A 13,325-nucleotide genomic window follows, 5' to 3' on the forward strand; every position below is an offset into this window, starting at 1 on the left:
GTTCCTTTCTCATTAGCATTTAGAAAACTCAGAGTTAATAAAGCACCATGCAATCTATTTCTGCAGCTCTTTATCATCTATTTCTGTTTATTTAGAATATCTTTTAGAGTTCAGGTTGTTCTTTCTATAGCTGCCTACCCAGTAGGGTTTGTGCGGTATACCTGTAATAAGCATTATATTATAATAAGAAAAATATGTTTCATTTTTTAGACATATGCTTGAGCATTGCCTGTCTTAATTTGTACAGCCATACCCATGATAACAATAAATTCTAGCAAAAATGTGTAGTTACTAAAGCACCCTTTCCCAAACTCAAAGCAGTTTCCCACTGAGAATCTGAATAGATATTGTGGTGATATATTATTTATGATTTAATAAAGATTGCCTGAAGGTGTATGCTACTAGGACTCAGAATGGATCTCTGTTAATTAAAGACCCCCCAGGGATACATGAGAACAAATCAGTTTGAAAGATTAACAGAGATCACACATTTAATTGAAGACATAGAGAGGTATATTAAAGATAGGAGCTCAGTGTGTCAGGCTAGATTCTAAGATAATATCCTACCTCTGCATTAAAACTTCTTTAGGGGAAAGCTTTGAGGGTACTAAGACCAGAACGCAGTTAAGCTTCGAGTCCACATGATCCATAGATGCAATCTGTAATTCTCTTACATCAAATCAGTTCTCTCTCATATCCAGCTGTTAACTCCCTGGAACTATTTAAGTCCTGTCACCATTTAAAGTTTTGTTTAAATTCATCAGCTGATCAGGTTTATTCCAATAATGTGCCATAGATGGGAAATGTCTCCTAGAAATCTCTGAAAATCATTAAGAGACTACAATCTGTCTCTCCTAATTTGCATCTTTTGGGGTCTAATTTTTTGTACGCCTATTTTATAGCCTAAATAATTAATAGAATCTTCTATTTGCATTTTCAGGAGCAATTTATAATTCCCAACAAGGCAAAAATTTCCTTACTTCATGAAACATTCTTTTAAAATTAATCAGATGAATTTGAATCAGATAATGAAGTGTCATCCATGAAAAGGACAAGATCGCCTAAGTAAGTTGGGCACATGGTGTAGAGGGGAGATTGGTGAAAGAAAGAAGAGGGAATAAAGGGAAGGGGAGGAGAACATGAGAATCAGGAAGGTCCAGTTGGGGGAAGGACAGAGAAGGAGAGCAAGGAAAGAGATACATTGATAGAGGGAGCCATAATGGGCTTAATGAGAAACCTGGCAATAAGGAAATTCCAAGGAATCCACAAGGAGTACCCCAAGAAGAACCTAAGCAATAGTGGAGAGGCTAGCTTAAATGCCCTTCCCCTATAATGAGATTGATGACTACCTTAAATTCCATCATAGAGCCTACACACTGTAGCTGATGGAAGCAGAAGCAGAGTTTCACAGCTAAGCACTGAGTGAAACTCCTGGAATCCAGTTGTAGAGGGGGAGGAGTGATGAGCAATTGGGTCTAGACTGACATCTGGGGAACCAGCATAGGACCAAACCAGGCCCCCTAAACATAGGTGAAGTTGGAGACTTGGGCAGTCCATGGGGCCTTAGACAGTGGAATTAGTATTTACCCTAGTGCACAAATGGGCTTTGGGAGTCCATTCCCCATGGAGGGATACTGTCTCAATATAAATACATGGGGGAGTGTCTAGATCCTGTCCTAATTGATGTGACAGACATTGACGATCCCCTGTGTGAGGCCTTAACCTCCCTGAGGAATGGATGGGTGATGAAATGGGATGCTAGGGAGAATGGGAGGCCATGAAGGAGAGAAAAATAGGATTGCTATATAAAATAAGATTGTTTTTAACTTAAATAAAAATTAATTTTAAAAAGAAACAAGTCATAGGAAGAACACAGAAGCTTCTGACTGCCTGAGCTTTCCCAATCACAATGCCATAAAATCCTTTGCTATAGTCACCTCATGTTCAGGACAGGCCCTAAGTGCTTGCTTCTTAACTTCTGTTGTCTTTGATGGAGTTGAAGACAGATAGTTATAATTATGGTTTTCCTTAGTTATGATAAAAGATAAGCTACATATAGAACTTTGGACGCACAAAGATGGGATGGATAATATTTTCTTTAAATCTTGCTAAATGTTGATAGACAAAATATTGTAACTGTGTTCTTACTTGATAATTGTTCTGTTATATATAATTTGACTATGTTAAAGTTAAGACTGTTCCTTTTTTTTAGACAGAAAAGAGGAGATGATGGCGGATGTCCTGTGTATATGTCAATAAATATGACAGAGAGGGAGGAATGATGAGCAAAGGGGTCAAGATTGGGCTTGTTTAACCCCCAGATAGAGCTGACCTGAACAAGGGGGAGCTCTTGCACTCCAGACTGATGGCTGGGAATCCAGCATGGGACTGATCTAGACCCCTGAATGTGGGTGTCAGTGAGGAGGCATAGGCAACCTATGGGGCCTTGGGTAGTAGATCAGTATTTATCCCTGGCATACAAATGGACTGTGGGTGCCCATCCCACAATGAGGAATGCTCTCTCAGCCTGGACTCCTCGGGGAGGACTTGGCCCTGCCATGGATGAAATGACAGACTCTGGACACCCCCCCATGGAGAGTCTCACTCTCCCTGGAGAAAGGAATGGGGTTTGGGGTAGAGGGGAGGGCTTGGTGGGAAGGCATGACAGGAGGGGAGGGAGATGGAGAGGGAGCTGGGATTGACATGTGAAGCAACCTTGTTTCTTATTTAAATTTAAATTTTTTAAATAAAAATAAAAAAGACAAAAAAAGGATATCATTGGGCAACAAAAATGAAAGCAAGGAATAGATCTGAGTCACCTGACTTCCAGAGGACTCTTAGCCATGCTGAAGTATTAACTAAGCTTGTAAGTTAGTCCTTGTTACAGCAATGGAATACTTAGAAAAACATTCCCCAAGTCTTAGAAACAAGCCATAAATTAAAATATGGTTCTAGAAAACATACAAGAAGGTATTGTAAAGAATAGTCACTAACCATTCAGGTTGTGCAAGAACAGGACACAACAGCTAATATTCAGAAGATACCAACAGACAAACCTATGTTGGCTGCACAATTGCCCTTAGGAACAGAAAAACTGTAGGATTAAGAAGAGTGACACTGGAGCAACTAAGATCAGTATATTGAGAAGTTAGGTTGGGCAGGGTTTTGTTTCTGTCTTTTCATAAGAATGAAGGCACACAACTAAGAAATCTTAAATATATATATATTATTTTTAAATTTAAATTAGAATCAAGGTTGCTTCACATGTCAATTCCAGGTCCCTCTCCCTTTCCCTCCCCTCCTCCTGTGCCCTCCCACCAACCCCCCCAATATCCCCTCATTTCCCCAGGGACAGTGAGGCCCTCCATGGGGGTGTCCATAATCTGTCATTTCATCCACGCCTGGGCCTAGACCCTCCCCCAAGAGTTCAGGGTGAGTTCATCTCTCGTTGTTGGATGGGAGCCCAAAGTCCATGTGTATACCCGGGATAAATACTGACCTACTACCCAAGGCTGATAGATTACCCAGGCCTCCTCACTGACACCCACATTCAAGGGGTCTTGATCAGTCATTTTCTGGATTCCTAGCCATCAGTCTGGGATTCAAGAGCTAACCTTTGCCAAGTCAGCTGTTTCTGAGTGTTAAACAAGCCCAGTCTTAACCCCTTTGGTCATCAGTCCTCCCTTTCTGTCACTGGATTTCTTGAGTTCAGCTCAGTGCTTAGTCATGGCAGTCTGCCTCTGCTTCCATCAGCCACTAAATGAAGGTTCTGTTTCCCAGATTTTCTGGCCATGGGATTGTAGGCTAGCACTTCCCAGATCTATGTCTAAAATCCATATATGAGAGAGCACATGCCATGCTTGTCTTTGTGACTGGGTTACCTCGCTCAGGATGGTTTCTTCTAGTGCCATCCATTTGCCTGCAAATCTCAGGATTCCATTGTTTTTTCTGCTGAATAGTACTCCATTGTATAAATGTACCACATTTTCTCTATCCACTCTTTGGTTGAGGGGCATTTAGGTTGCTTCCAAGTTCTGGCTATTACGAATAATGCTGCTATGAACATAGGAGAATGGACATCCTTGTTGTATGAATGGCATCTTTTAGATATATGCCTAAGAGTGGAGTTGCTGGGTCTTATGGTAGGTTTATTCCCATTTTTCTGAGGAATCTCCATATTGATTTCCAAAGTGGCTACAAAAGTTGGCACTCCCACCAGCAGTGGAGGAGTGTTCCCCTTTCACCACAACCTCTCCAGCATAAGTTGTCTTGTTATTGGTGTTTTTGATTTTAGCCATTCTGACAGGAGTGAGATGGTATCTCAGAGTTGTTTTTATTTGCATTTCCTGGATGGTTAAGGATTTTGAGCACTTTCTTAAGTGTCTCTCAGCCATTTAGACTCCTCTATTGAGAATTCTCTCTTTAGTTCTGTAGCCCACTTTTTAATTGGATCCTTTGGTGTTTTGGAGACTTGTTTCTTGAGTTTTTTTCTAAATTTTGGAGATCAGCGCTCTGTCAGATATGGGGTTAGTGAATATTTTTCCCATTCTGTGGGCTGCCTTTTTGTCTTAATACCACTGAAAAAATGAGACATGTGAATAAAAAGGATAAATCATCCAAAGAAAATGATTCAAGAAAAAGAGTAAACTGGCCTATTGATATATCACATCTCCAACAGAGAGATGTCATAAATCTTCCCAAAAGTTTGTTTCCCCTGTTCTCTGTAGACATTTAATGTAAATGTCTTCTTATAGTCCAAGTTTAATTAAAAATTAAACTATCTTTGGAGTTGGAGCACGGCTATCTCTTTCTCTAAATCCAAGCATGCCTGGTAAAGAAAAATCCAAAATCTCCATATCCTATCAAAAGAGATACCTGATAGGGGACAGAAGAGAAACCAAAATTAAAGACTATTCTATTGCCCTTATCTCATAATTCTTCGCTTTTATTTTGACTCTTTAAATTTTTTCTTAAAGTATAAACATTAGTTTAAAACTTAAAAGATTGGGATTATATATATATATAGTTTATGAAAATGCTAACTCACAATGCAAAAGAATAATTAGATCGTTAAAGGCAAGGTCAGCACCCACAGATAAATGGATTCAAAATACACTCAATATTGAATGTTATAACCATGATGATAATTGAATATATCCTAAAAATAACATCACCCACACAACATGAAGTAATTTTAAGAGCATGACACCCACATTCCCAGCAGATGCAGGGGGCAGTTTTGGGTTGTTCATTGGGTTATGCATATTTGTAATCTTTTAGGGAGAGTTGTTTTTATTGGTAATGTTCAGGAAAATAATCTACCTTCTCATCCCAGCAAAGCCCTTTGCTGTCTGAACCATCCGTCCATGTCACTAGGAGGTACTACAAGCAGGAAAGTTCCTGGTGGTAAATAAAGGACAGTGGTCCTTGCCAATTGTCTGTATATACATGTTTATATTGCTGCAGTCCACGCTGTGAAAAGCTTATACATGTGAACCATAATTTAAAATATATGTTGGCTCTAGAAATCAGAACAATACCAGCTCACCAAATATGTGATGGCAGGCATCTGTTATTCCTACATTCCAACTGATTCTGTCCATGACTTTCAACCTTTCCTTTGGCTCTGCTGAGCAAACATGAATTATTAGAGGCCTGTGAAGCAAGTGTATCTCCGCTGACCATCTCACAGACTCAGGAAGTGATGTGTGTTGGCAGGAAGAAAACATACATTTTTCTGACTGTAAGATGGAGTCTGAATTCCTGGCGTACTGATGGCAATAAACGATCTCTCCACCCATATAGGAGGTGGTTATCCAAATAACCCATGTCTCTCTTCATTCATAAATTCTTCTTATTACAAGTTTCTTACAAAATCCATGAGGGAATGAAGCCATTATTGAGAACATGAAACAAAGGGCATCATTTCAGGACTTGGATCCAACTATACCCTAAGCCAGATGGAGTCTATTTGTTTTCAGTTCAGATCCCAATTCTCCCTAGCTTGTTTGCTTTATCCTCTTAAACCAATGGAGGTGGATTCCTCACTCTCAGACCATGGAATTCTGACATATGCATTCACACAAAATCTAACTTCTCTGCAATGGAAACATGTGGGTCTATAGTCGCACTGTAAAAGTGGCCAATATCAAGATAGGAAGAATGGGTATTATTCAGTCAGTCATGCTGACTCCATAAACAAGAAACACTCCTCGATGATTCCATTTATTACCCTCATTTTTTAGTGTTTCAGAGTTTTCTGCATTGAACAATAGCCCTTTGGGAATGTTGAACAAAACTATCTAGGAATCTGGCATTCAAAACATGTGATTCAGTCAGTAGGATAGGAAGAAATTTATTGACCTCTCACAACACACTATCACAGAGGCTGACTCTATCCAGGAAAGACCACGAAGACATTCAGTTGCAGAGAGGGAGGCTTGGAAGGAATGGCAGAGCAACATGAAAGCCACCCTACTTACTGCATGATTGCAAGCAGCTGTGTAAATGATGAAATGCACTAGCCTAGGCAAACGCTATGACCTTTCCCACTAGAACATTCTCCCATTCACCCATGCTGTGTGTTCTTCCCAGCTCACAATGAAGCCATCACTTCGTGGCAGCCTCAAGTTCCACAATTCTGGGTCTTAGTGCTGACACAAGGCCATCACCATCCATCACTGCCACTCAGCAGCTTTTGGGTTGCAGTATCTTGGCTGACACTAGGTATTTTCTTTGGAGTCTCATTAGATCATACTGAAATGAGGACTTGCTTTTCATCCTGCGACTATATATGGGGGACTGCTATCCCATCATCCAAGAGACCATGAGGAAAACAAGGATTTCAAGTGCACCCTTCTTCAAACAAGTAAGTAGCTCCCCACCACTATGTAACCCCAATAAAATTATCTTCAGGAGGATTTGGGGCAAGAAGCAGAGGGAAGGCATTGTTTGGGTTAGAGCTCTTTAGCAATTTTGAAGACATAGATGACACTGTGTCATGTTAAGATGAGCTTACGTGGATTTTGTTGACTGCTAAGATTTTATTCTTCAAATGACTTGGCTCAGTGTATGGAGAAGGGCTTCTTCCTGGAGTGTAAGCTCAATAGTGACAGTAAGCTCAGTAGTTGCTTCACTAGGGAATGTGTTACCCCAAAACTTGGTGGAGCCATGTAGTAGCAGACTTACCCTGGTCTTTGAGGTGGGCTATAGATGGCTCATGGAAGGGCTGACAAGTCACTGAAGCAAGACAACGAATTTCGGTGGAAAAGCACAGAGAAAAGTTTCAAGCAGAGATGGCAGCTAGTACAAATGACCTGAGCATAGAGAGCAGGGTCTGCGGTGAGCTTGGGTTTCCTGGCCCTGCCTCTCCAACCCCTGACTGAGTCTCTAATTTTCTCTTCCTCCCAACCTTCCCTGCTCATCTTCAGAGCAAGACAACTTCTTTCCTAAGTTATAATTGTATGTAGCTCTGTTTTTTATTTTTAAATTCACTATACAAAGAAGTAGGTTTGCTGTGTCATTTTCCTATACTCTTAGTCCCTGTTCCTATCCCTCTCCCTCCCCTGCTGTTCTTCCCCAGCTCCACCCCTTGCTAATGGCTTTCTCCTTCCATTTATTCCATGTCATGTGTATTTTTTGCTCTTCTTTCCCCCTCTTCTCTTTCCTTGTGATTTCTTCTTCTCCTCTCATGGTCTCCTTATCATATGACGTCACTAACATTCACAACATTCATCTGTATTGGTGTGGTGGTGGGTATGTGTATTGTCCAAGACATAAAATGGGATATTTTGCCTTTCTGAATCTGGCCCCTTTTGCTAGGCACAATGGCTTCCAGTTCCATTCATTTCCAGAAAATGTCATGATTTCCTTTTTCTTTATGACTAAATAAAATCCTTTGTGCACTTGGCCTCACTTTCTTTATCCACTCCTGAGGGTTATCATCACTGAGGGTCTATTTCTTACCTGTTGTGAACAGAAGCGAATCTGTCTTTTAGGAAGGTCAAGAGTGAGAATTACAGGCATTCACTGTGGGTTCCTGTTTCCTCTTCTTACTCCTAGGAACATCTGGGAGTCAACACCAATTATGTTCCAACTTGAGAGACTTATTGTCTTGTTTTCCGTGCTCACTGGGACCTCAGCATTACCTTTGGGTAACATTGTTACTAACCATAATAATTTGGACATTCTGAACTCTGTCTCTGGAAGTGAGTCAGTAAAGTTGCTACCAGCTAGCTCCTTCCAGTATCAACCATAATAAACACTATACCTGAAATAGCAGAGGCTGCTTGGAGAGGGCACTGTTGTCCTTTATGGGTGGCTTACTGAGAAGTGTGCAGTTGTTCAATTCCTGTTCCTCACTTTTACTTTTAGAAGTAAACAGTACATTGACATTCTATCTTTGTAGAGTCTGAGCAATATATCATAGGATAAGTTCTTCAAAATGAGATTTCAGAATTTTAAAGTTTGCATTTTAAATTATTTTAGCTGTTGACTGGTATTCCCTATGCACTTTCTCTAGAAGTCTGAGGGAGCCTGTCTCCCACACTGCTCTCCTGCTCTAACCTAAACACCTTTAACTGGTTTGCTGTTATCAGAGATGAGAAGATTTTACTCATTTCACTTTGTATTTCTCTAACCCTAACCATCCCCCTCATTTTTCATATATTTACTGCTGGTTTACATAGTTCCACTAATGTGTTATGTCAACATTGTTAGCATATTTTCTATAGTTTGACTTTTCTTATTGGTATGTGTTGACTTGCTGGATATAAAAGTCATCAGTCCACCTGGCTTAGATATTCATAAACTAATATCATTCTGTTCACTTTACCTCTGTTCTCTGCTACAGAAGAACTGGGATAACTGACAAGGAGTTCCTATAGGAAAAGAAAAGCTACCTCCAAATCTTGTCAATGTTTAGGCAACATTTCAAGACAAAGAAAGAAGCCATCTTCTCATTTCACATGAGGGGAACCAGTGCAGAGAGAAAGGGGTACCAGGTTCAAGGTTTGGTAAGATGGAGCTATGTAACCAATGCTAGCTAAGGTGGCTTTGTCTGCATCAATATAATAGATAGACCCTGTTGGCACAGAGACAATATGAGGTATTAAAATTACATCTGTTTTATTAAAACTGTTTTAAGATTTTATTTTGTTTCATGTGTATGTATCTTTGTGTGCACATCTATATGGGCTACCCCAGAAGCCAGAGGAAAGAGTGGGGTACCCTGGGTTAGAGATGATTATGAACTGTCCAAGAGGATGCTGGGTACTGACCTCTAGTCCACTGCAATTGCAGCAACTACTGCTAATTGTTGAGCCATTTCCCCTGTCTCTACACTGAATGGGAAACACAGATAATATATTATTATACTTGAATTCTTTTCTGTAAAAAAGCTATTCAAGTTCATTTACATATTTATAAGCATTTATGTATGTATGTATATTTGTCTGTGTATATATAAGTATGTATGTATATGTGTATCAGTGTATATATTACAAACAGCCTTAATGGAAGATGTGAATCTTTTTGACAACTTAATGATACTCGATACAGGAAAGCAGTCCACAGAAACAAAGGCTTGTCTTCATAGCAGTATGATTAAGCAGCTAACAATCAATGATGGACTGAAACATCACTGTACAAATGGAACAAAACATTTATGATAGCATGATTCTAATCTAAAATACTTAGACCCATAGAAATGAAACAATTTATAGACTGTAAATAAATTAGAAGGCAAAACTGTTTTACAATCATTATTTTAAAGAGTCAGTTTAAGTCATGGATTACTTTAAAAAGAAGGGCTTTTGTTGTTGCTATTGTTGTTACTTCATTCTATTTTAATCTTTGAGTGTCTTTGTATCACAGTAGAGATATTTTCTACATAAATATCATTTGTACTTGACACATGCTGTCTGGCACATGGCATTTATTTTCTATACTTCCCAGTTACTCCCAGAGATCTTTTGTTGGGACGCTCTATACTCATACTCCGATGTCAATTATTGTTTTCTGGGCCAGATTACAAGCTGTCATTTTGGGACCCCTAATTCCCACTTTCACTAATTGGATCAATATTTACCCTATATGTTTTTTCATGGTTCTAGAGTTTTCTAGTTCTTAGTTTATTCTCTCAATTGCTTGACTACCTTTATCAGACTCACACTATAATCTCATTTCAAACAACAGATCCTCAAGCCACATAAGAAAAGTGGTATACACAATTGCATGCAGTTTTTAGGCCAATTGATAAATTTCTTTTCTTGATAACTGATCAATATTCGTACGGAGTGAACCTGGAAACAATGCATGGATTCTGACATGTGGGCACATTTCCTAACCTTAGGAATCTCAGATGCCTCTTCTTAACAATGTGGATGGTGGCAATTCTCCCTCATTGAATTGTTCTGTAGTCTGAAAGAAACAGGGCAGGGAATCTGACTTCTCTGAAACAAGGAGGATGGGAGCTCATACCTAGTGGTACGGGCTCCAATTGATGATTTTTTTCCAGAATTCTCTCAGAACCTGGAGATAAATGAGAACTCCATGGAAGAAAATGAGATGTGGCCATTAATTGATGACTTCATTGTAGGAGCTTTGAACTCACCAGGCTATAGAATATTGAGCTTCTCTTTACCTCAGCTTGTTACAAGGTGAGTTAGTGATTCTTTGCTCCCAGAAAAGGGACTACCCCCCTAGGGAGGACAGTTCAAGGTCAAAGACAGGTGGATAAGTCTCATCTTCCTTCACACAGCGAAGGAGTTCTGATACAAGGCTCATTAGAGCTTCAGTAATTGAGGAAGGGCTATATACCAGTTTGGAAAATTCACACATCTGGGTTTCCACAGTCTGCAATTTCAGGAGAAATGTGTATGTTTCATTTGTCCCCATCTCCACCTGCATCTTGATACCTAATTCCTTTCTCTGAGAATAACACTTTCCACCTTCAACTTTATCCAAAAGTAAAAGTTCAAGTTCCTTCAAGGGACATTAAGCTGGAATCCACAGCCTGTTATTCGCAAGAAGTGACTTCATGGAGTTTTGTGTCACGCAGTCCTGGTTTCAAGTTATTTTTCTGCTGCCTACTGCTTCCCTTTCTCAGTCCATTGTACCTGAGACAGCAGACGCTCATATATCTCAACAGGATGTAGTGAGGACAAAAGATTAATGAGGAGAGTTGCAAACAATGCAATGAGGAATGGCAAGAGCTTACTTGTCTGTTTTGGGTAGGATGCAAATCAATGCAGTGAGAATTGAGGACTTGCAAGCTGAATGTCCTCTGATGGCAACAGCGTAGAGCCGATGATGCCCCTGGTTGTGGACATTTCTGTAGGACTTTGATGATATGTCACTTGGATTTAGATCGTGTAGTGACATGGCAATTATGAGTAGGAACCTAATTCCCAGGTACTGCATGATCTCTGCGATGGGAGATGCCATTCTATAAATCTGTCTCTTATTGGTTGTTGAATAAAGCACTGTTGGCCAACAGGGAAGTGAGATAGGTGGGACTAGGAGTAGAGAAGGACTCTGGGAAGAAGAAACACAGGGAGTCACGATGTAGCTGCCATAGGGGTAAGAATCCGGACCCTTTCTCCAGTAAGAGAAATACTTACATTAACAATTATGGAGTAAATACTGAAGTCAGAGATAGCCAGTGAGAAATCAAGCAAACAGCCAACAGCTTCATAATTAATACAGCGTCTTGTGTGTGTTATTTGGAGACTACAACTCAGCAGAGCCCAGGCGACTGGTGCGGAAAAACCAAAGCGGCTGGCAAGAAAAAGACTTCACTCAACACCTCTGCACTTAGTTTCCTGTTTTGTAAAATGTAGACCCTCTGAGGTCTAAAATCCTAATCAAAAGTTATCAATGAAAACAGACTATGTTAAATCTCTTTCAAAACAATGTCCTGTGTAATTCACTTTGTGTGTGTGCATGTGTGTTGAATGTGTGCATTCATGTATATTCAGAATCATATATGTATTCACAATGATGGTAGAGTTCACAGTTTAACATCAGGAATATGCCTCAATATTAAGCCACATTAATATTTGAAACATGGATTCATGCATAATCTACAATGCAAAGAATTGAATCAACTAAATGGACAAGTAAAATATAATTTTATAGCTTTTAATTTGAAAAGAGAGATAAGGAAACAAAAATCAAGAGCCTGTTTCAGAGAATTCCCAGAGATGGAGCTGCCTATTTCAGAGAGAGCAAGACCCCAGTACATGTGAGATCCTAGCTTCTATTATAGGCAATGGGGGACAAAGGAGTTGTATGTACCTGAATGTATAAAGCCATGAGCTGTGAAATCTTCAAGTGGCTAACTATCCTTTCTATGTCCAGGACTGTTCACTCTAAAAAGAGTGTGATTAATCTAGCTCTGTTGTAATGGATGACTGTATTAAACCAAATTCAGTACTTCGAATGTACACAGCAAATTTGTGTCACAAATCATAGTAGTTATTTCCATTCTTAGTCTAAGGCCAAATGAAAATCTCACATGTGATAAAAATGCATAAAACACAGAATTCTAATACAAATGCATAACTTTCTGGAGACTATGTAACAAGTTGATGTTACCCAGATAATATTGACAATGCCCTTAGACATGGTATATTGTATCCACTCAGAAGATGAATACCAGTGCAACGTACAAAGCCTTTTAGACGTGTATTTAATGTGACTCTCTTTTTCTGCGGAGTTAATGATAATCGCAGGGACAACACCACCTATTTCTTGACAGTCAGATATCTATTCAGGGTTAATTTAGAGAGTCAGAACTCCCTACCCTATAAGAATATGTTGCAATGCTGAACTGAAACATTGTCGAAAATAGTGGCCTTATCAGGCAGGTAAGACTTATCCATCCTAGGAGAGCAGGGATGTCAGGATTCTTCAGGACCCCTTACTTTAATCCTATTCCGACACCTGGGAAGTAGCATGGTGGAAAACATAATCAAACAAGCTCTTAGTGTCAATTCTGTCACAACTATCAGTTTTGTGACTCTGAAGCTTCATTTATTGAGGCCTCAGTTAGCACATCTGTGCATTGGAACAGGTTCCTTGGGAAACATCCGATTTTCCGCGGAGAAGCAGTGTTTGGCAGTACACCTTCTCCATCTCCTGGCTTAAGTGCGGTAACTACAGGTATTTTAACCTGAGACAAAACAAGAGGTGATTGTTCCAATTTAGAAATCACCAATTGGTGGTAAGAACATCTAATTATAACAAGTCAGGTAATTTAACACTGCAGGATTTTAGAGATTTTGTTACCAATGTCATGGATTATGCAGTAAAAGACAATTATG

The 13,325-nt window shown here is 39.6% G+C and overlaps 1 long non-coding RNA gene across 1 annotated transcript; it reads right to left on the reverse strand.

Moving 5' to 3' along the window:
- Positions 1-6,335: 6,335 nt before the first annotated feature.
- LOC121134476 lies at positions 6,336-11,548 on the reverse strand. The gene is made up of 2 exons (XR_005871571.1): positions 7,966-11,548; positions 6,336-7,316 (listed from the first exon to the last, which is right to left on the reverse strand). It is a non-coding gene; the product is annotated as an uncharacterized LOC121134476 (long non-coding RNA).
- Between the last annotated feature and the right edge of the window lie 1,777 nt (positions 11,549-13,325).

Source organism: Mesocricetus auratus, unplaced genomic scaffold (genome assembly GCF_017639785.1).
Source record: "Mesocricetus auratus isolate SY011 unplaced genomic scaffold, BCM_Maur_2.0 Super-Scaffold_100028, whole genome shotgun sequence".
Classification (NCBI taxonomy): Eukaryota; Metazoa; Chordata; class Mammalia; order Rodentia; family Cricetidae; genus Mesocricetus; species Mesocricetus auratus.